The sequence below is a fragment of the Pelodiscus sinensis genome, chromosome 13, assembly GCF_052426305.1.
Source record: "Pelodiscus sinensis isolate ZL-2025 chromosome 13, ASM5242630v1, whole genome shotgun sequence".
Classification (NCBI taxonomy): domain Eukaryota; kingdom Metazoa; phylum Chordata; order Testudines; family Trionychidae; genus Pelodiscus; species Pelodiscus sinensis.
In genome coordinates, this window is record NC_143064.1 from 25,807,827 (window position 1) to 25,829,301 (window position 21,475).

General features: G+C 45.9%; 1 protein-coding gene across 1 annotated transcript in view; it reads right to left on the bottom strand.

Moving 5' to 3' along the window:
- ARHGEF9 (Cdc42 guanine nucleotide exchange factor 9) overlaps positions 1 to 13,537 on the bottom strand; it is a 399,027-nt gene extending 385,490 nt beyond the window's left edge. Inside the window, exon 1 of the mRNA XM_075940846.2 lies at positions 13,174 to 13,537. The gene's annotated coding sequence lies outside the window, so the exon portion shown is untranslated. The remainder of the gene's footprint in view (positions 1 to 13,173) is intronic.
- Positions 13,538 to 21,475: the final 7,938 nt, after the last annotated feature.

The window sequence follows — 21,475 nt, forward strand, 5'->3', positions numbered from 1 at the left end:
AAAAGCTATGGGGTTCTCCAGTGTGTGGGATGAAGAGTTGGTGCAATCACAGCTATGAGTGACCCATAGGAACCAGGACACATATGGTAATATTCCTTGAACCCTTTGTGTAAAGAGATATGATCAAGACACCCTGAAATGGAGAGACAAGATAATGGAGTTCCAGCAGATATAGTAGAAGGGGAAAGAAGCAAACAGTCGGTCTGATGCTGCACTCACATAACGGCCATGCTGGATTAGACCAAAGGTCCATCTAACCCAGTATCCTGTCTTCCAACAGTGGCCAATGCCAGATGCCCCAGAGGGAGTGACTAGTTCAGGAATTATCAAGTGAGCTCTCGTCTGTCATCCATTTCCAGTCTCTGACAAGCAGAGGCTAGGGACACCATTCCTATCCATCCTGGCTAATAGCAATTGATGGACCTAACCTCCATGAATTTATCTACTTCTTTTTTGAACCCTGTTAAAGTCCTGGTCCTCACAACATCCTCTGGCAAGGAGTTCCACTGATTGACATGCCATTTTTGTAAAGAACTGGATGCAGTCCTGGGTGGGACCCCATGTCCACAGCCAAGGAAACTGAATACTTCTAATAGCAGAGTCAGAAAGTTTTTGATGAAGTGGTGGAAGCAGATGAGGAGAAGGGGCTCACTGCAAGGCCAACCTGTGAACCAGGCAGTGAGGAATTGCTCTCAAGTCTAGAAGAATCTCAGCAACTGGACATGGAGCATGAAACAAGGGAAGAGACGCAGGGTCAAGAAGCCAGGGAAGAGATGCAGGGTAAGTTTTTCTATCGCAGAAAGTGGCAGCAGAGACACAGGCTGGTATGTTGCTGTGCATTGCAGCAGGGTGGGGGTGAGACTGGGTGGTGGCACAGGAAGTTGCTCTTGCAGCCGACGGGGGAAGAGTGGAGGCGTGGGATGACCGGAGGCTGTATTTCTGTGAGCTGGCTAAGTCCTGCCTGTGTCTGTGTTATGTCCAAACACAACACTGATGTACACAGAGATATGAATGGAGTCTTGCTGGGAGATGGCGTTGAAGCTTTTCTTGAGGTACTTATTAATTTTCTCATGGAAAGTCCATGGCCGGGCTGCCATTTCCCCACCACTATGGCATGACACTCTCCTAAACCATTCTTCATACTGTGCTTCCCATTGTTAACACAATGGTGAGGTTTTCCAATAACCCTTACCATTCCATACCGCCATGCATTCACCCTATAGTGCGACTGTGATTGAAAGAGATCAAGAAAGATAAATGTGATGCAGGTTTCCATGAGTTTATTGTGTGTGGCATAACCCACCCCCATCATTCTGGCCCTATAGAAGCCTGTTATAGCCCTTGGTTTCATGGGAATGCCTCACTCAAAATGAGCAGTGTAATGAGTCAGGGAAGCAAACCCAGCACACCGAAATGTCAGCACCTTCCATTGTGAAAGGGGTTCCTCAGAACTTTCCTGATACTGATGGCAGCACAAGTGTCTGGCTATTCAAACTGTGTGCCCAGGTACTATACCACGTGCAAACACTTCACCCTTACTCTCACAAATTATGTAAGCAACATGTATGATCCTCCAAAACGTCCAGCCTGAAACACCTTTATCTCCCTTTCAATTGGCCAAAGGCACATTTTCAACAACCCTACGGCATCGGCTTCACCTGCTGTCAAACCACTCTTTACTACTGCTCAGGTGCCCCGTGTAAGGCTTTATGAACCAGGGCTCTAACAGGTAGACTGGGACACTTAGGATCACTATGAACATTTCCGCATCCCCCACTGTAATGTTTTGGTCTGGAAAGGACGACCCAGCCTGCAGCTTTCTGTACAGGCCACTGTTTGTGAAGACACGTGCATCATGCACCTTTCCAGACCACCCCACAGGTATGTCTGTGAAATGCCCATGGTGATCAACAAGTGCCTGAAGCACCATGGAGAAATGCCCCTTACGACTGATGTACTCTGGGGAGGGATGGGTGGCACTGCAATTGGAATGTGCACCATCGAATGCCCCACCACAGTTCAGAAAGTCCATTTCAGCAAAGCCAGCTACATGTCATCCACATTTTCAAGAATCACTGACCTGTCCATCACAATGCAATGTATTGCCTTGCACACTTGTGTAAGTGCTGCCCTGATGGTAGATGTCCTCACTCCAAACTGATTTGCATGTGAACAGCAGCAAACTGGAGTCATCTGTTTCTACAAAGTAATGGCAACACACTTCTGTACAGAGGGAGCAGCTCTCATTTGGGTGTCCTTGTGCTGCAGTTTGGGGCCAGCTCAGCACACAGCATCCGAAAGATCCGTAGCCACTGACTTTCATCCCACATCTGCATGACAGTGCGATCCCACCACCGAGAGCTGGTTCCCCTTGCTCAAAAGTGACACTCTAGTATGCACAATAGCCCAATGCAATGCCACTTCGCTGCTGTCTCTGTCACTCACATTGTCATCCACATCTGAGTCTTCTTCCTCTGATGCTAAGTGCACAAGTAGCTTGGCTACAATGCACGATGTCCTAAGCGCGTTGAACACAGCATGGGAGAGAGGTCTGGGATCTGTGACTTCTTACAGTGGATGCCAGAGCGGGCAGCCAAATGGCGTAAAAGTAAGCCAGAAGCCTCAGGAGGTCTGGGAAGCAAAGAGGTGGATGACAGGAATTTTTTCACATTTCCAAAATGCCTAGCGTCATGTTGCACATTCCCACAGTGCCTAGCATCTGAAGGGGGCATTTCCTCGCCGAATCTTTCCAGTGCAGACATAGCCTAAAAGTCAGGCAGTGTAACCCAAAACTTTCACTTCCTCCGAGCAGTATTTGCTGTGAAAAAGCACTATTTACACTACTTGCCATGACAAAACTTTTGCCCTGGGGGGAGGGCAGGTAGAGCACCCATGAATGACAAAACTTTGTCACTCAATGGCCAGTGTTCCTGAGACCCTGGTCTCGTGTAAAGACGTTTACCTCATTTTCTTACTTTGTGCTAGCAAATTCATTGTCACGCTTTCGGCAGCAACATCCAGAATTGTGAAATGATGGGTCTTCATCCTGACCTTACTTTTAAAAAGCGGTCATAGATCCTGGCTCCTCAATCTCCCAGAGGGAAATTACACGGCATGCATTCCAACAATGCCAAGGAGTTTATGAAGGTACCTTGGCCCAGCCAGAGGCTATCTGTGTATGTGAAAGAAAGCCAGGTTCCCTTCATCAGTCCCAGAGTTTGACTCTTGTGTCCAAAAGGTCTATTGTAATTTAAAAAAAAAAACATTTAAAAAATAACACACTTTTTTTTCCTCCAAGAACAAAATATTGTGATGGGAAATATATAAGAACAGGGGATAATCTTATGAACTGGAAACCACAAATCACATGAGTAACCGTGTAAGTTACCACATTATTTCTAGCCATAAAATCTGAACTGTGCTTAAACTGATGCAGTAATGTCACTTTTGTCTACTCAAAGCTGGAAACAATAGCTCTTACAGGAGTGAACTGCTCCTTTCACCTCAGCACATGTGGACTTGGAAGCCAAACAAGGACCATTTCAATGTCAATAGTATTAACTATTTCATTGCCGGACTCTGAAACACCCAGCCAGTGTGCATTTCCTACAGTGCAAAACTATCCCCAACTTCTTCCCAGTCATCCCCTTCTCAGATGACAAAATTTCCAGCTTCTCCCAGGCAGTCTCTATCATGCACCCACCTTCCACTTTTTAGTTTAAATTAGTCATCTGCCAGCCTATTGTACCAGAGTGCTGGAGAATCCAGGGTACTTGGAACAGAATCTTCTAGATGGTGCAAAGTAACACACTCATCTGCTAAACTCCGGTATTTTGTATACAAAGAATTGGGAAACACATATTTGCCAGTGAGTTCCTGGTCTGATTTGGTCACTGTTGCACTAGCATTCCCCTAACAGGTGATAAGCTGGGCAATATTCCTAGCAGACAATCTCACTTTCTTTCTGCTATCAAGAGCCAAAGTCAGGCTACTCAACACAGCTGCTTTGGGTAAGTCCCCACCCCTACCCTTCTGGGCAAAAAAGGGAGGAACCTACTGAGAAACCCTAATTAAGGGGAATCTGGGGTCTTGGAACCATGCCCAATTTAAGGACTTGAAGCTCAGCTCCCTCCCCACTTTTCTGCCCACCTACTCACCGATCTAGCCACTAGGCAACTCAGCCTTCAGCGACCCAGCCACAAATTCCTTAAAGGTATGTCTGAGCAGTCCAGCTCCATTGAGTGGAAAAAAATTTGCCATTGACTACAGCAAAACTAGGAGCTGGCCCACAATTCTCAATTGGCTAAATTCTGCACTGATTTAGCTTTGCAAATTCCAGCTAAGTCAAAGGCTTTACACAGGATTCAATGTCTGTTCACTTCGTCCCAGATCCTATAGCAGTACCAATGGTCAGTTTTTCTCTCATGACTCAGTGTCATGGCAGCCATCAGCTGGGTCATCGCAAGGCAAAGTCAGGAAAAGGGGCAGCTCTTCTAGATCCTACAAAGCCACAAAAACTTTGTCTCCTTCACTGAAAGGATCTCCCTTTCTGCCCAGATGCAGAGCTTTGGTTGGCGTCACCTCGTTCAAACTTTTCAAAGGTTTTCATAAATGGAAAGCTCAGGATGCAGGCTTTGTCCTCAGACTCATAGACTTTAAGGTCAGAAGGGACCATTATGATCATCTAGTCTGACCCCCTGCACAGTGCAGGCCACAGAATCTCACCCACCCCCTCTTAGAATAATCCTCTCACCTATATCTCAGATATTGAAGCCTTCAAATACTTTGAAGACCCCAAGATGCAGAGAACCTCCAGCTGTGATCTGTACCCCATGCTACAGAGGAAGGCGAAAAACCTCCAGGGCCTCTGCCAATCTACCCTGGAGGAAAATTCCTTCCCGACCCCAAATATGGCGATCAGCTAAACCCTGAGCATGTGGGCAAGACTCATCAGCCAGACACCCAGAAAGTTCTCTATAGTAACTCCTATCATCCCTCCATTGACCTATTTCCCACTAATAATGAATGGTCAATTAGTTACCAAGATCATGTTATCTCATCAAACCATCCCATTCATAAACCCATCTAGTTTAATCTTGAAACCAGATAGATCTTTTGCCCCCACTACTTCCCTTAGAAGGCCGTTCCAGAACCTCACTCCTCTAATGGTTAGAAACCTTCGTCAAACCTCAAGTCTAAACTTCCTACTAGCCAGCTTATATCCATTTGTTCTTGTGTCCACATTGGTATTAATCTTAAATAATTCCTCTCCCTCCCTAGTATTTATCCCTCTAAGGGTATGTCTACACTACAGCACTAATTCGAACTAACTTAATTCGAATTAGTTAATTCGAACTAAGCTAATTCGAACTAGTGCATCTAGACCTAAAAACTAGTTCGAATTAGCGTTTTGCTAATTCGAACTAGCATGTCCACATTGAGTGGACCCTGAACCAAGGTTAAGGATGGCCAGAAGCAGTGCCGGCAGGGCATCAGATTAGGACTTAGAGCGTGGAGCTGCTGTCTCAGGCTAGCCGAGGGCTGAGCTTAAAGGGACCCGACCCCCACCCCAGACAGACAGTTCTTAGGGGTTCCCCGCTCGCTTGTCTAACTCGATGAGGAACAGCAAAGCAGTCCTGGCTTGGAGTGCCCTGAATGCCTACACTCGGCACATCACAGCACTCGGCCATCAGCCCGGCTGCACTTGCCGCAGGCTGCCATCCGGGGGGGGGGGGGGTCAATCGGGGCACTGCAGGAGAGCTTCCACCCCGAGGAGCCCGCAGAGCCACCCCAGGCCTCCCCATTCGGGGCTCATACCCCATTCCTCCCTCACCTCCTTCCACTTACCCCTCCCTAGCCCCCCTTCCTGATGTACAAAATAAAGGACACGTGTGTTCAAAAATAGAAACTCTCTTTATTGAACAAAACTTGGGGAGACTGGGAAAAGGAGGTGGGAGAGAGGAAGAGAGAGGGTGGGAGAGGGGAGGGCAACTAAAATGATCAGGGGTTTGGAACAGGTCCCATATGAAGAGAGGCTAAAGAGACTGGGACTTTTCAGCTTACAAAAGAGGAGACTGAGGGGTCATATGATAGAGGTCTATAAAAGCACGAGTGGTGTGGAGAGGGTGCATAAAGAAAACTTCTTCATTCGTTCTCATAATAGAAGGACTAGAGGACACCAAATGAAATGAATGGGTAGCAGGCTTCAAACTAATAACAGAAAGTTCTTCTTCACAAGACAAATAGTCAATCTGTGGAACTCCTTGCTGCAGGAGGCTGTGAAGGCTAGAACTAGAACAGAGTTTAAAGAGAAGTTAGGTAAATTCATGGAGGCTGGGTCCATGGAGTGCTATTAGCCAGGGGATAGAAATGGTGTCCCTGGCCTCTGTTTTGGAAGGCTGGAGATGGATGGCACGAGACAAATGGCTTGGTCATTGTCTTCGGTCCATCCCCTCCGGGGTAGCTGGTGTTGGCCGCTATCGGCAGACAGGCTACTGGGCTAGATGGACCTTTGGTCTCACCCAGTACGGCTGTTCTAAGCTCAGGGCTCAGGGTTGGGGGTGTCAGGGGACCACCTTGATTTTCATGCACACTTGCTCCTGGGTGGCCAGGCTGGCAGCTATCCTGCCCTAGACGGCCACTTTCCTGTGCCTAGTGCGGAGGTCGTGGATGAGGTCCACGATGTCCGCACTAGACCAGTCGGGCGCCCGCCTCTTGCAGCCCCGGGCAGGCTCCTGGGAGCTGCCAGCCTGGTCCCGGGAAGAGGCGGAGGGCTGGGTGGCAGCGGGTGGCTGGCTCATGACATGCCAGTTTCAGGGTCTGCTGGCTGGGTGCTGGCAGGCTTGTACCTGGCACATGCACCGTAGCCAGACCGTGCCCCTTTAAGGGCTCCGGGGCCGGGAGGGGGGCAGAAGAGTTTCCCTGGTGGTGCCCAGAGTGGCCACCAGGGAAAGCTGAGGAGGGCTAGCCTCCCACTAGTTCGAATTAAGAGGCTACACAGCCCTTAATTTGAACTACTTAATTCGAACTAGGCGTTAGTCCTCGTAGAATGAGGTTTACCTAGTTCGATTTAAGCACTCTGCTAGTTCGAATTAAGTTCGAACTAGCGGTTTGCCTGTGTAGCGCCTATCAAAGTTAATTCGAACTAACGTCTGTTAGTTCAAATTATCTTTGTAGTGTAGATATACCCTACTATATTCAAAGAGTGCAATCATGTCCCCCCTCAGCCTTCTTTCGGTTAAGGTAAACAAGCCAAGCTCCTTAAGTCTCCTTTCATAAGGCAGGTTTTCCATTCCTCGGATCATCCTAGTGGCCCTTCTTTGTACCTGTTCCAGTTTGAATTCATCCTTCTTAAGCATGGGAGACCAGAACTGCACACAGTATTCCAAATGGGGTCTCACCAATGCCTTGTATAATGGCACTAACACCTCGTTATCCCTACTGGAAATACCTCGCCTAATACATCCCAAGACCATATTAGCCTTTTTCACGGCCATGTCACAATGGCGGCTCATAGTCATCCTGTAATCAACCAGAACTCCGAAGTCCTTCTCCTCCTCTGTTACTTCCAACTGATGTGTCCCCAGCTTATAACTAAAATTCTTGTTATTAATCCCTAAATGCATAACCTTACACTTCTCACTATTAAATTTCATCCTATTGCTATCACTCCAATTTACAAGATCATCCAGATCTTCCTGTAAGTATCCTGATCCTTTTCTGAATTGGCAATAGCTCCCAACTTTGTGTCATCCGCAAATTTTATCAGGACACTTCCACTTTTGGTGCCAAGGTCAGCGATAAAAAGATTAAATAAAATTGGCCCCAAAACTGATCCCTGAGGAACTCTGCTAGTAACCTTCCTCCAACCTTACAGCTCACCTTTCAATATGACCCGCTGTAGTCTCCCCTTTAACCAGTTGCTTATCCACCTCTCAACTTTCATATTAATCCCTATCTTTTCCAATTTAACCAATAATTCCCCATGTGGTACTGTATCAAATGCCTTACTAAAGTCGAGGTAGATTAGATCCACTGCATTTCCTTTATCTAAAAAATCTGTTACTTTCTCAAAAAAGGAGATCAGGTTGGTTTGGCATGATCTACCTTTCGTAAAACCATGTTGTAATTTGTCCCAATTGCCATTAGCCTCAATGTCTCTAACTACTTTCTCCTTCAAAATTTTTTCCAAGATCTTACATACTACAGATGTCAAACTAACAGGCCTATAGTTACCCGGGTCGCTTTTTTTCCCTTTCTTAAAAATAGGAACTATATTAGTAATTCTCCAGTCAAATGGTACAATCTCTGAGTTTAGAGATTTATTAAAAAATTTTGCTAATGGACTTGCAAGTTCATGTGCCAGTTCCTTTAATATTCTTGGATGAAGATTATCTGGGCCCCCCAATTTACTCCCATTAAGCCGTTCAAGTTTGGCTTTTACCTCAGATATGGTAATATCTACCTCCATATCCTTAGTCCCATTTGTTATGTTACCATTATCCCTAAGCTCTTCATTAGCCTCATTAAAGCCTGAAGCAAAGTATTTGTTTAGATATTGGGCCATTCCTAGATTATCCTTAACCTCCACTCCATCCTTAGTAATTAGCGGTCCTACTTCTTTTTTTGTTGTTGTTTTTTTCCTATTTATATGGCTATAAAACCTTTTACTATTGGTTTTAATTCCCTTTGCAAGGTCCAACTCTATCTGACTTTTAGCCTCTCACACTTTGTCCCTACATGCTCTAACCTTAATAAGGTAGCTTTCTTTACTGATCCCTCCCATTTTCCACTCCTCATATGCTTTCTGCTTTTTCTTAATCACCTCTCTGAGAAGCTTGCTCATCCAGCTTGGTCTAACACACCTGCCTATAATTTTTTTCCCTTTTCTTGGGATACAGGCTTCTGACAGCTTCTGCAACTTTAATTTAAAATAATTCCAGGCCTCCTCCACCTCAAGATCCATAATTTCTTTAGTTCAATCAACTTCCCTAACTAATTTCCTTAATTTATTAAAGTTAGCCCTTTTGAAATCAAAAATCCTAGTCTCAGATTTATTTTTGTTTATCCTTCCATTTAATTCAAACTGAATTAGCTCATGAACACTCGAGCCAAGGTTGTCCCCTACAACCATTTCATCTATGAGGTCCTCGCTACTCACCAAAACCAAATCTAAAATAGCATCTCCCCTTGTTGGTTCAGCAACTACTTGATGAAGGAATTCATCAGCTATCACATCTAGGAAAATCTGAGCCCTATTATTATTACTAGCACTTGTTCTCCAGTCTATATCTGGAAAGTTGAAATCTCCCATGATTACGCAGTTTCCATGAGTATTTACTTCATTAAAAACATTAAAGAGGTCTCTATCCATATCCAAAGTGGATCCTGGTGGTCTATAACACACCCCAAGCACTATCCCAGGGGAGGATCTGATAGTTTTCTTTCCCAATGTGATTTTTGCCCAAACAGACTCTGTCTTCTCCATTCCATCACTTTTTATTTCCTTACAATCTACCTCATCTTTGATATACAATGCGACTCCACCGCCTTTACTCTTATTCCTGTCTTTCCTAAACAGCACACACCCTTCAATACCTGTACTCCAGTCATGCCTAGTATTTCACCATGTTTCTGTTATTCCTATAATATCTGGTTTCACTTCCTGGACCAAGAGCTCTAGTTCCTCCTTTTTGTTACCTAGGCTCCTCACATTGGTGTACAAACATCTTAATTTTTGGTGTTTGGCCTCATTCACATTCTTTACCCAATTTGGCACGGACGTTGTACCTCCAATATGACCTATTAAACTAGTATCCACCCTACCCTTCCTCATGTTTATTCTCCTACCCCCAGCTATATCCTTTCTTCGTTTTCCTCCTCCTCAGTGTTAAAATCCGGCATAGAGATTACCTGAACATCTCCCAACCGTCTCCCCCAAATTCCTAGTTTAAAGCTCTCTTAATCAGTTGAGCCAGCCTCCAACCTAGAAGTCTATTTCCCTCCCTACTTAGGCGAAGTCCATCCCTAGAGAACAGTCCTCTGTCCATAAATGCCTCCCAGTGACCATACATCACAAAGCCCTCCTTATAGCACCACTGCCTAAGCCATCTATTGATCATCATAATCCTGTCACATCTTAATTGCCCTTCTCTAGGAACAGGCAGAATCCCACTAAAGATCACCCGAGCCTCAATTTCTTTGAGCGTCCTCCCCAGCCTAGCATAGTCTCCCTTGATTTGTTCCAGCGAGAATCTAGCCGTATCATTTGTTTCTACATGAAGGATGATCAATGGATTCCTTCCTGCTCCCTTAATAATCCTCTTCAACCTCAGTTCCACATCCCATATCTTAGCACCTGGCAGACAGCACACCCTTCTATTCTCTGGATCAGCTCTGGTTACTGGCCTATCTATTCTTCTCAATAAGGAGTCCCCAATCACATAGACCTGCCTTTTCCTAGTGACAGTGCAATTCTCTGGTCTATCTCTAGCTTCCTCTGGCTGCAAGTCCTTGCCATTCCTATTTTCCCTTGTAATCCTCTTTAACCCATCCTGTATCCTCCTAATGCTCATTATTGGTGTTGTCTCCATTAAGTCTTCCCCTTTATCTATGGGACTAGCCACTCTTCTCTTCTTCCTTACCCTTCCATCTTCATTATCTACCTGCTGTACCCCTTCTTCATTCTCCAGCTCCACATACCTGTTCTTGAGCTCTATTTTTCCTTCACTGACCCATCTTTTCCTCTGCCTGGTTCTCTGAGTCACATGCTTCCACTGTCCATTTTCTTCGCCCAGCAGTCCCCCCTCTGAGGCCCTTGATCCTACTTCCATCTGCATATCTAAGCTTTCCCCATCAGCCACGTCATGCCTTTGCTCCATCATCTGCTCAAACCCCCTTCTAAACTTGACCAGAGTTTCCACCTGCATCTCCAGTCCTCGGATCTTTTCTTCCATCAGCTCTATCAGGTGGCACTTCATACAAACAAAACTCCTTTCAGGTACCCCCTCCAGAATCATATACATACTACAGCTGTCACATCCAATCATCCTCCTTGTGTTCTCTACTACTTGGGCCATGGCCACTACTGCCTCTGTGTTTTATCTACTTTCTCACCAAAATCCTATTAGTCCGGTGAACACGAAAACAGACCAAAACACCCCCTCCACAGCAAAAACAAACCCCAAACAAGTCCCACAATTCAGACTCCCCTTACAAACTCCCACTCAAACTCCCCTGTTTACAGATCCGTTTGCTGGCTCCTGTGCTGCTGCAGCTATCCTAGCCTTGCAGTGATTAAAAGGACTCCCTCCACGATGAACACTTCAGTGAGAAACAAATGAAGATGTGCTGCCTGTAATAGGGAATCAATAGTCCTATTTTTTTTTAAATCCATGGGTTCAGTCCATCCCTGGTCATTATAGTCAGTGGAGTTTATACGAGCGATTGAATTGGGACCAGATATTTTATTCCTCTCTCACAAATCTTCCTTTACTGACCCTGTTTCTTCATTTACCTACCTCGATCCCATGGTCATTAGACTGATGACAGGTCATTTGATTGCAAACCTAAGCAGTTCCCTTCCAGATCAATAAGTAACTGATTTTACTTGTGTTCCTTTTTAACCCAGGAGGCAGCTATAAAATGCTACATAACAGCGTGGTGCCTGCAGTCTGAAAACCCTCCATTGCCAGTTGCATTTTATAACTGGGATGTTCCAAAAGAATCCCGCATTCAAACCACTTGTAGGAGAGCCCTCCACAGTCCCTGTCTGACAAGCACACTACACGCAAAAAAAACCTTCAAAAGCAGGCTGCAACATGAAACTCCTGAGCTGAAATTCATATGCAAATTTGAGGGAATCAGAACGGGTCTGAATAGGGATTGGGAATGGCTCACTCATTACCATAAGTAATTTTCCACTGTAGGTGTGCTCGTCTTCTTATCCACATCTACCCTGATTGAATTAGCTGTGATGTAATACTCCCAAGTTTGCATCCCTACCATCTGTTTCATTTGTCTTTCACTTCATGCATCTGAGGAAGTGGGTTGCAACTCACGAAAGCTTATGCCATAACAAAATTGTTAGTTTTTAAGGTGCCACTGCACTCCTTGTTGTTTTTCCTGAAACAGACTAACATGGCTACCTCCGAAACCTTTCAGAAAGGAGCTATTCCCACAAATCCACCTGCTTTCAGCTCTGCTGCCCCTGTTCAGACCCTGCGCTGCTCTGAGACAATGGGGAACTGGAAGGCATGCTGGGTATTGAAATGCAAACATGATGACCAAGCATCCGTCCTACTTCTAAGTACCAGCAATTCCACAGAACAGTTTTCAGCTGACTCCACAGCAGTGGATAATATGATTATCGTTAATTGTAACCTCAGAAGTATTCCAGGGATTCTTTTCCACTGGTTTATATTTGTAAAAAAATCAAATGTGGGGCTTCATCCTGCTCAGGGCCAAGCGAACTTTTGTTCTGGGAGCAGATTACTATATCCAGTAAGGAATACCAGCCTGTAGAGGCTCATTCTCATCATAGCATTGCATCGTAGAAGCAACCCCAATGATGCCAATGGAACTGTATTGTCATTGTAAAAAATATAGTGAGGGGAGAATCTAGCCCAGGTGAAGATAGCGAGTGAGCATGTGTGTATAGGTACATTTCACTGACTGACACTTAAACTCATTCAGATTTTCGATCTTTGATACAGAATTTGATCTATGCAACCTCTTTCATACTAACCCAAAGCATATTTCACTAAAGAATACGAATACAGTGCAAAGTAAGGAGTAAAATCCCATTTTATTAGTTAACTGGTTAAATGTTATGTTTAACCAGTTAGCCAATTAAATGGCATGAGTGTATGGGGGGGGCATCTCCAGCCCAGCTGGACTGGAGTGCCTTTCCCCTCTCCCCTCACCCCCATGTTGTGGAGCAGGGCTGCTGGGGTTAGAGCACCCCCGGCCCACAGCAGGTCCCACTGAGCTGGAGCAGCCCCCTACCTGTTGCAGGCAGGGGCTGTTCCAACCTCCAGTGGTTAATTGTAACCAGTAAGCCTCACCTGGTTTAACTGGTTAAACATTCACATCCCTAATGCAAAGTCTAATTCATAAATAATCCAGAGTATGGCACAGGACAATAACAAGCATGCATTTTGAAGAAACTCTTACCTGTGTTAGTAATCATGCTTTAGATTATTAAAAGGGAATAAGTTCAAAAGTCCACTCTCCTCTTCAGAACACCTGCTTCTGTTCACTTTTTGCTCTGTAGTTCTCTCCCCCAATGAAATCAGATTTGTCAGTTTTCACCTGCGTGTAGTTAATTTCATCTCCTGATTCCCTTGCACTTGCAAAGTGCTGCTGTGCTAGGGTTTCCAATACTGTGAGGTCACATTTGAGTCATCCAGTAATATCTTTTCAATTATTAATTTTAATACCATGTGAACATTTGGAGTCATATTATTTTATGTAAAATCCCCCTTTCTCCTCTGCAACTTGAACTAAATCTAATCAATAGTATCCCTTTAAATGAAATACCAAGACAAGAAAGAGGAAAGTTTGAAATTCTTTGTGACATGGGCAAGGAGGAAAAAATAAAAAGATCAAGGCAAAGTTAATCATTTCTATTTCCTAAGCTTGCAAAGGGTAGAAAAAAAGATGCTGAAACAGAAAAATCCTAGTTAAAGTTAATGTAACCTCATATGTTCCAGCTGAGTAGGAAAGCTCTAGAGCAGAAAAGGCAGGTTTCTTAGGCATGCTGGAGGTGGTTGGCATGTGAGTGCCTGCTAATTCTTGGGAAAGTTTTCTTCATACCTGAAAGTATTCTGCCTCCTTAACTCTAAGATCACATGAGATTCCCACATGAATGCACAAGCAGGATTCATTCCAGCAAGAAAGGGTGGAACACCCAGGAGGGGCTGGATTCCTCTGAAAGTATACAAAGCTCAAAGTTATTATAAAAGACCCATCATTGTGTTTGATGGGATAGAATAATGAGAAATGGGATGGAAATGAGCAAAAGAAAATTGAGGCAGGTTATAAAAGGGAAAGAGTCCTTGGAGTGAAATCTGTTAAATTGTGAAATAATCTCCAAAGGGAAGTAGTAAAACCCTGCCTCTTGCATCATTTACAATGACAGTGAACAGAGCCCTGGAGAGTAGAGGGATGGAAATAAAGCCTAACAGCTCTTTAATTCTATGAATCTATGAAGATCCCAGCTTCCTAATATATGGTATATAATATAATCAAGACTATTAAAATGAGGGTATGTCCATGTCTGCATAATAGCATATAAGCATGAAACAGCAGTCACTGGCTCCCAACACCCTTGGTTCCCAGCACCCTAAATCAACACAACCGTGATTGTTTGCAGAACATTTTTCACAAATCTGGCTGACTGAGGTATTTGGCCCAAGGGCCTGGTTCCCCATTGCATTAATCCAGCTTTGTCAATGAAGTTAAACTGGTGTGAAAGCACTGCAGTGCATCAGGCCTGTAATCTGAACACCCAGTAATAGTCCAGAACTTTTACTGTGTATTTCCCAAGCTTGAGGAAAATAAGAGAGTAAACTCAACAGACACATCCCTGGAGAAGCAGACTGCGCTTGTTCTATTGCACGTTTTTATAAAAGGGTCGGGTTATTTAAATGTTAGTGGACATTTAATATCCTGCCTGGGAAGGGATCTTCAGGCCCTCCCTAAACCAGAATTGGGAGTCAAGCCATACTAGGCTAGAGAGGCTCTACCCCTCCATGGGTGCAGAGCACGTTCCTGGTGGAGAATCAGTTTGAGAGGACAGTGGTATATCAGGAGAAGTGAGGCAGGGTGTGGGTGGCACCAAGAAGTCAGAGTGATGCTCAGAGCTACATCACCTTGTGAAAGCTGCTCTAGCAACAGGAATGGGAATCCCCCTCTTTGGGAGCAGAAAGCCATAAAAGAGATTGATTGAAGAGGATACTAAGAGATGGAGGAACCCTGCTCAGCCAGCCACTGTGCCCCAGGTAAGAAGTGACCTGGAGAAAATATAATTTGGTGTAGCTCAATAAGTGGGTCAGATGCTTTGATAAACTCAATAGTCAAGGTCCCTCACCAAAGGCTCTTGTGTAAATTACATGGCCATGGGATAAGAGGGAAGGTCCTTTCTTGGATTGAGAACTGGTTAAAAGACAGGAAACAAAGGGTAGGAATAAATGGTAAATTTTCAGATTGGAGAGGGGTAACTAGTGGTGTACCCCACGGGTCAGTCCTGGGACCAATCCTTTTCAATTTATTCATAAATGATCTGGAGAAAGGGGTAAGCAGTGAGGTAGTAAAGTTTGCAGATGATACAAAACTGTTTAGGATAGTCAAGACAGAAGCAGACTGTGAGGGACTCCAAGAAGATCTCACCAAACTGAGTGATTAGGCAACAAAATGGCAAATGAAATTTAATGTGGATAAGTGTAAAGTAATGCACATCGGGAAAAATAACCCCAACTATACGTACAGTATGATGGGGGCTAATTTGGCTACGACAAATCAGGAAAGAGATCTTGGAGTTATCATGGACAGTTCTCTGAAAACTTCCACACAGTGTGCAGCGGTGGTCAAAAAGGCAAATAGGATGCTAGGAATTATTAAGAAAGGGATAGAAAATAAGACACAGAATATCTTACTGCCCCTGTATAAAACTATGGTACGCCCACATCTTGAATACTGTGTACAGATGTGGTCTCCTCACCTCAAAAAAGATATTTTGGCCTTCGAAAGGGTTCAGAAAAGGGCAACTAAAATGATTAGGGGTTTGGAACGGGTCCCATATGAGGAGAGGTTAAAGCGACTGGGACTTTTCAGTTTAGAAAAGAGGAGACTGAGGGGGGATATGATAGAGGTATATAAAATCATGAGTGGTGTGGAGAGGGCCGGTAAAGAAAAGTTATTTATTAGTTCCCTAAATAGAAGAACTAGAGGACACCAAATGAAATTAATGGGTAGCAGGTTTAAAACTAATAAAAGAAAGTTCTTCTTCACACAGCGTGTAGTCAACCTGTGGAACTCCTTGCCAGAGGAGGCTGTGAAGGCTAGGACTATAACAGAGTTTAACGAGAAGCTAGATAATTTCATGGAGGTTAGGTCCATAAAAGGCTATTAGCCAGGGGATAAAACGGTGTCCTTGGCCTCTGTTTGTCAGAGGCTGGAGAGGGATGGCCGGAGACAAATCGCTTGATCATTGTCTTCGGCCCACCCTCTCTGGGGCACCTGGTGCTGGCCACTGTTGGTAGACAGGCTACTGGGCTAGATGGACCTTTGGTCTGACCCAGTACGGCCGTTCTTATGTAATAGAGCAAGTGGGCCTCAGTCACCCTATCTCCCCCTTCCCCGCCATGACAGAACTTCTGGGAGAGCAATTGGTGCATGGGGGGTTGACTGAAGCTGCATTGGGCTCCTCTGGAACATTTAGTTTAGCAGACAATGTGGTTATATCTACCCTGCAATTAACAACCTGTGGCTCAATCATGCCAGCTGGCTCGGGCGTGTGGGACTCAGGTTAAAGGGCTGTGTAATTGTGGTGTCAACATTTGGGTCAGCCTACATCTGGGGCAGTTGGACCCTGAAGGGGTGAAGGGAGGCTAAGAGCTCGGGCTGCAGCCTAGCCCCTCCCCTTAGCCCAAGCTGGGTGTGCTCCAGTCAGCTAGAACGAGCCAGCGCTGGGGGTGTAAGTGCAGTGTAGAGATGTAAAAATTCATTTAGAAATGTAACCGTGTACCTGCTACAAATCCTGGCAGTTACATGCACTGCCCGCTCTGCAGAATAACCCTTAAATAAGCTTTCGACTGCAGAGCCCTCCCTGGGAGCATTAACCCATTCTGCTCTGATCAGCAATTGTCAAACCCCCCTCAGCCCAGGGAAGGGGGCTCCTCCCTCTCCCCACCTCTTCCCCCAACCACAGTGGCCCAGGAGACTCTCTGGCCCAACACCAGCAGCCTCTACCCCCTGCACTCACCAGCAGCGGCGGGGTAAGTGGAGCAAAGTGACCCCACTGCTTTGCTTCCCTGGCCAACCCATCACTCTGCTTCCTGCGGGGTGTGCAGGGCAGTCCTCTCCCTTCCCCCAGAGCGGTGCAGCCGGGGAAGCAAAACAATGGGGCTGCCTTGCTTTGCTTACCCCACCACTACCACTAAGTGCAGGAGGGGGCCCGACTCTTGTTGCAGGTGCCAGGCCCCCTTCCCATTAGTCCCCCAGGGTGTCTGGGGCTTAGATTGCAGTGTAGACACACCCTGAAGCAGCAAAGATGCGTCCATGGGTGACTGGTGAAGGAGAACATGGGGGGACACCAGCCATGTCTGACTGCCCACCCAGCCCAAGGAAGATTTGGAACAATCCCCACTCTGCCCCATAGCCTGCCTCTTCCAGCCCTTGCTCCACTCCTCCTGTCTCTTGTCCCCTCCCTCCCCCGCCCTACCTCTTCCTCCAACCAGCTCACCTGAGCGATGCAGCCCGGGGGACTAGCAGAAGGCCTAGCGACGCAACCTGGGGGACTAGCGGAGGGCCTAGCGACGCAACCCGGGGGACTAGCGGAGGGCCTAGTGGAAGTACAGATGCCACACACACACACACACTCTGCAGCAGCAGGGGAAGTGGAACAATATGGCCCCAGCTCGCCCTGCAGCCCCAGCCATGTTAGTCTGCTTCCTGCCGGTGAGTGCAAGGGCAGTCCTGCCTCCTCCCACAAGCAACGCACCAGGAGAACAGAGCGACCTGAGGCCACATTGCTCTAGTTCCCCCGCCACTGCTAGTGAGGCTGGAGGTGGCAGACCCCATCTGCCAGCGCCACCTGCCCTACCCCGCTAATCCTCCCAGATGACCAGAGGCTTTGGCCCTACAGGCTGTGACTGGCCCTTGCCCCTCCTGCCCATGGCATCTGGGGCATGTGCCCCTACGCATTGCCTCTGGATGGGTCACATCATGCTAATCATGTCATGGCCTTGAAGATAAGATCACGTTAATACGGGCAGATTCTGGCCTCTGCTCCCCAGCCATCACACACCACTACACCAGCCTATAGCGGGCCACACAATGGGGACAATAGGCCGAGGGGTCAAGTCCCACAGTGCAGGAGTACTGAAAACTGACTGAAGTGACCCTGTAATGCCACCTAATACAATCCCAAGCAAAATGGCCAGAAGCAGAAGGGGCCATACAGGGCAGAGGAGGGAGTAGTAGTGATATTCAAGACTACTGTGGATTCTGGGCACCTGTGTAACCCATAACAGGGGTTGTTTGGCCATTTCAACTGCCACCGCAGCCCAGAATCTGGAGAACATAAAGGCAGCATAAAACTTTGTCCCCTTCCCCTCTACCTCTCAGCCTGCGAAACACAGAATCAAAGCCCAAACCATCCGAGGAACAAAGAAGATGCAAGAGCAAAGACAATGAGCCACAATCTTTCCAGACTTAGAAAGGGTGCAGCCCATCTAAACCCATTCCCTACAGGTGGTCCGTCCAAGCAAGCGCTGAGGGAAGCATACATGGCCACTGCCTATCTTAGAGCTGGAAGGTTTCAGTCTCCAGAGTTTTCAATCCAGCACCTTTCAGTGGGACTAAATTTATTTCAGCCCCACTGGAGGAACAAAAATATAATTCACATGCACTGTGGTGTCTACTCAGTCTGGTTTGTGTAACATAGACACCACATCTGTTGCTTTCTTTCCCACCATAAAAAGCAAGCAGTGAAATCCCTGTATTTACCTCAAAGGATCCCCTTGGCTGAGTCCTGTTTTTAAATCACTTTTTAATCATATTTGATGCTTTCTGGCCTTTGGCATTCCTTAATCTCAAACATGCTGCCCATAACATAGCCCTGCCTTTCATCCTTCTGAAGGGACTCCAGCATGTAGAGGGCAGGTCTGAATTAGAGTGAGCATGCCCTCGCCACAGTTTGAATTCTCTATCCCCTGAGATCAGAGGTAGAAGTTCATTGCTGCCACCATAAGTTGTTACCACTCAAAAGCCAATGCAGCCAACAGAAAAGTCTTGCAGGAAAATGCAACTTGACTCATTTCAGGCAATTAATTTCTCTTCAAGGGCTTTTTCTAGTCAGCACCCATATTTATTACATGAGTTTCCCCTGACAGAAAGCACAGAGCCATTGAGTCCTTCTTTAATAATGAGAGAGCTTTGTACTTGATAATGTAATACAGCAGTACACTGAATGATCCAACAGGGAGTGGGTATTGACAAGAGACATGAACCTTAAATTAATCATAGTGGTGGGATTTTTGCAAGGTGCTATTTAAAGTCTCCACCATTAAACTGGGGGCATTGACACACAATGATGTGAGATAGCATAAAGGCATTTCTTCTTCAAATCCATGCAACACGTTGTTTTCTGGTGATTATTCATGTTATTGGCTTCACAAAGAGAGCCATTACTCGCTAAAGCTGCTGCATCTGTGTGTTGCTCATGCATGACCAAGCACAATTATTTTCAACTTTGACTGAGTGAAAGCAGGATAGAAAAAGGCCTTTTCGGAAGACCTAAGACACGATGTCACCTGACACCTGTCCCTCACAGGTGTCCTACCTCATAACAGGTCAGATTTGGTTCAGGACAGGACATCATGGACACATCATACATTTGGTTGTCACTATATAGCCCAAGCAATAGCATAAGAAGTAATCAAAGACCAAGTCTAAACATCACAATGCAATGTCCCAGATGCTCAGCATGTGCATCCTCCCATTGTGCACCAAGATGCCATGCAACATTGTGCTGTCACATCTTGATGCAACATCACTGAATGACTCACGGCAAAAGCATAGTCTTATGGTGCTGAAAATACAACAGTGGCTGTTGAACTGCTCAGTGTGACTCTGAGCTTTGTTGTGGGCTGAAGGCAGCTTGGCAGTTATAGGTGGTAGCCTGGAGAAAGGCTCTGAAATCCAGAAGTCTGACACTTGTACAAAGAGCTGCTGGCAACTCAGACAACTTTCTATTCAGGCAAAATTTTAGCTTTGGATATAGAGCCAAATCCAAGCCCTAATGTAAGCAGGTGGAATTTCAATTAAATCAGTGGGCCTCTTTAGGCCAGGTCTGAATTGACCCTTGCTTGTTTGGTCCCCCTCGTTCACTTGTCAACAGTGATTGATGCCAGCTGCTTCCAGAAGAGACCCTTAAAACCCCATCATGGAAAACAGGATCATCCTTTGTTCACCTGCTCCTGTTGCTTATGTTCTACTTGGATATTACCCAGGAGGAATCCAGCCCTCCAAGGGGGCCTGCTTCATGAACACAGTTGACAATGATAGAATGAAATGTCACATTGCAGAAAGAAAACAACAAAACAGGAACCTGGCTGTAAGTCTCAGAAGGTCACAAGAAGCACTCAAACTACAAGCTGAAAACAGGTTTCGAGATAAGACTAAGAGGTCCCCAATGGGAGAGGGAGCATTGAAATTTACTCAGGTGGAATATAGAGGTGGGAACCAAAATAACCACATCTGTGCCATGTGGTCATCCCAGGTCTGTGCTTTTGGTTTCTACCAGAGCCAATCTCACCTGCTTTAGGGGGAAAGCATCCATGCTACGAGGCATCCATTTCTTCTGCCTCCTTCCTTGGTTTTCCTCCCCACGGTCACACTCCTCCATGCTTCTGTAGAGCTAAAACAGAACAACTTCAACCATTGCTGCTGTTCTCAGCCTGGGGTGGGAGTGGGGGGTGTCAAAGGCCCAAGTGGGAGCATGGTACTCTGCTCCCATCAATTTTAAGTACAAATTAGGCACCTTGCCATACTTCATGTCTTTGAAGCCCTACCCTTTGTACCTGAGCTGCCCAGGAGATGCTCTAGGACTAGGTAAGGGGGTAGCATCTAGGACCAGGTTCACAGCTGCCTCAGTACCAGAGCTGGTTCAGATACCCACACCTGACTACAGGAACCTTCCTGGAGCTTTATCATAAGCAATTGCTGATATTCAGTGTGGCTTTTGGGTGTCTCAGTGTTCTTCGTGACTCATTTCAGCCTCTCCCAAAGGATTCGACGTGTTGGCAAGATGGTGCCATTCTCTGATTCTCCAGCAGCTGCTAAGAATCTGAGATTGAGTCTTTCAGCCCAGTGGTTCCTGAAGCTCTTGTTAAACTGCCTGTACACATGAGGAGTCCCTCTGATACAGCAGGTTTGCCTGTTTGTAAGTGAGGCAGAATTTGAGTCTTTCACACACAAGATGTAGGACTCACTTCATCTGCAACCAAATTGCAACCATTTCTGGGGTGACGCAGTGATATGAGTGGAAGTGGAGACTCCAGTAGCCAGCTGAACTTTCATTAGAGGAGAATTTAAGTGAGAAATGTGTAGCTATCCAGGATAAAAATTTGCTGTGGCACTGGGCTAATAACCCAGGTCTTACAAAATGACCCTCGTAGAACACAAAATGTACCATGTGATCACCATAGGCAACAAGGACCAACACTTTAAATCTTGTCCAAAAGGCTGTGGC